We start from the raw sequence: 2,591 nt of genomic DNA, 5'->3' as shown, positions 1-2,591 counted from the left end.
AACTACAGTAGAACCTCTCTAAATTAATATTATCGGGACCATAAAATATTATTATTTTGTAGAGGTATTATTTAATCGATAAGGTAATATTTATTAATTTAAAAAATATTTTCGAAATTCGATGAAAGTTAATTTTGATCACATCAAAATCATTGTATCTTACTAATTTATGTATCATATTTATTGAATTAATATAAAAAATAAATTTATTATACGTAAAGTACAATGCATGATGATGATTCATTGTAATATTTTTTTTACTAAATGATTCATTATAATGTTCATTGTTTATTTATTGTAATAAATAAATCGTTGTAATGTTCGTTGTTTCTTAATAATCAAATATTATTCATTGTATTTTTACTAAAAATATTCAATGTATGATGATGGAGTTGAAAACAATACCATACCTTTAAAACCAGTTACCTGTAAGGAAACACTTATTGCATCTAGAACTCTTTACAATTTTTTGGTGCAGTTCGAGATGACAATATCGGGACTTCTGATGCAATAGGAAAAGTTAGAGATGAGCTTCAGCTAGACTTAAATTTTAAGCAAAAACAAAAAAATACTAGAATTATATTTCACTAAATTGTCTTAGATATTTTTGTAATTTTAAAGATTATTAATTTATAATATTAATGGGACCATATATTTATATAAGGGTCTTCCGAAAATATATTATCTTATCAAAATGTGTGATTTTTTTCACCGGCCCAAGTCAGGACCGAAAAAAAATATTATTTTAAAAAGTTTATTAATTTACCGAGTATTAATTTAAAAAGATTTTATTGTACTTAAGATTTGATTTTCTGAAGTTGCATTGAAAAGATAGAACAACTTTAGATCCGACTCTAAAATTGCATCGAAGAGATATAAGAATTTCATATCTAAGTTAGTAAATATTACAAATTTATTTGTATAATATAGGTATGACTTCAATAACGGCATCAAAGGTGGGTATATGTAAACTTCCCCCGATTTATCATATAATACTAAAGTGCAAGAAATGAGATAGATTCAACTTTTACACGTGCTCATATCTCATATAAATATAAGTACAATTGTAAATCTGAACCATCTGCTTTCGCTTCAACCTATATCCACTATACTTAAATTATCCAAATCAACGCTATAATTTTATAGATAGTGCAAAACAAAAAAAGGCACAAATATAGAATTTAAAGTGTGGTATAGATGTCACATCTATATTTCCTTATCATTAATTTTACTGTATTTCCTTTTATATTAGGGTAACGAAAAAAACCTCATTGAAAACCAAAAAGTATTAAAATAAAAGGTACAAGTACGGTTACAAAACAGGAAAAGACAAAGCTAAAAGTACAAAAATATAGTGTCATGACCAACTAACTCTGCATTTTAACTCAAGTAGTTAGCATACTAGTCACGATATAAAGTATGATATCATGAGTTCGAATCTCGATAATAGTCCAAAGATCTTGTTAACTATATAAAATTATTCTCTCTCATAATTTAGGACTGTATGGCTGTATCACATCTTCTAACATTATCCCTCTGTGCTTCTTTTAGTTGATTTTGATATCACAGTATATAATTATTGATCATCAGAAGCAGCAAAAACAGTGGAAGAATAATGTTTGGAACGACATCGTATACAGAAGCAAGAGAAGATAGTTCTTACTGCATTTTTAAGAACCTCTCCCCTTTCCGGTATCCAACGTGGTGCCGTTGCTGTTGCTGCGGCGGCGGCATTTCCTATTTGCCGCCGTGAAAATTCGACGCTAATTGCCATTGTAATTAATGTAATGATGACTGTTTAATTAACTTGATCAGGCTTCGTTTAAAAGATACAGAAAGAGGGAAAAAAGGTGGGATAATTTAACAAAGCGCCGACGTCAGTATATAAAGGAAGCTCAAGCGACGCGTAAGCCGCGTAAAAGTCAGGGCCAAAATGACTTCTCTCAGAACTTTTATTTTGCTTGGTCTCTGAATAAAAGTCCTCTCTGCCTTTGTGCTTGTTTTTGGTGCGAATGAGTCTTTGATTAAACCAAAAGCTCAAAATCACCTACCTGCTTTACTTCCGAACTAACGGTGAAGCTTTAGATAATCGAACAATTTAAATATATATATATATATATATATATATATATATATATATATATATCTTATTTTATATATGTTCTTTTATAATAATTCTGTTTAGATTCTGAATATATAAATTTTATATAAGAAAAAAAAAAAGAATCAATATAATGTCCAAATTCATACAAAATTTTAATAGTTTGACTTTCGTATCCCAAACATCATTAGTCTTTTGAAATGGAGTAAGACTTCTTTGACTCAAAGAGAATGAAAGGGTTCAACATTGGAGAGTATAATTATCTAACTTTAGAAGTAAAAGTAAACATCAATTTCTTATTTTTTTTGGATATAAAAATTTACATGTAGAAAAACTATACAAAAGTACTACTACTATCTAACTTCAGAAGTAAAACTAATACGCCATGCAGCTATCTCATTCTAAAAATGAAAAGAGAACTTCCTCTAGCTAAACTATTGTATTGTCTTTCTAGAAAACAAGCCACTTACACAAAATTGAGACCTCAATA

Source organism: Nicotiana sylvestris, chromosome 11 (genome assembly GCF_000393655.2).
Source record: "Nicotiana sylvestris chromosome 11, ASM39365v2, whole genome shotgun sequence".
Taxonomy (NCBI): domain Eukaryota; kingdom Viridiplantae; phylum Streptophyta; class Magnoliopsida; order Solanales; family Solanaceae; genus Nicotiana; species Nicotiana sylvestris.
This window is presented reverse-complemented; position numbering follows the sequence as displayed.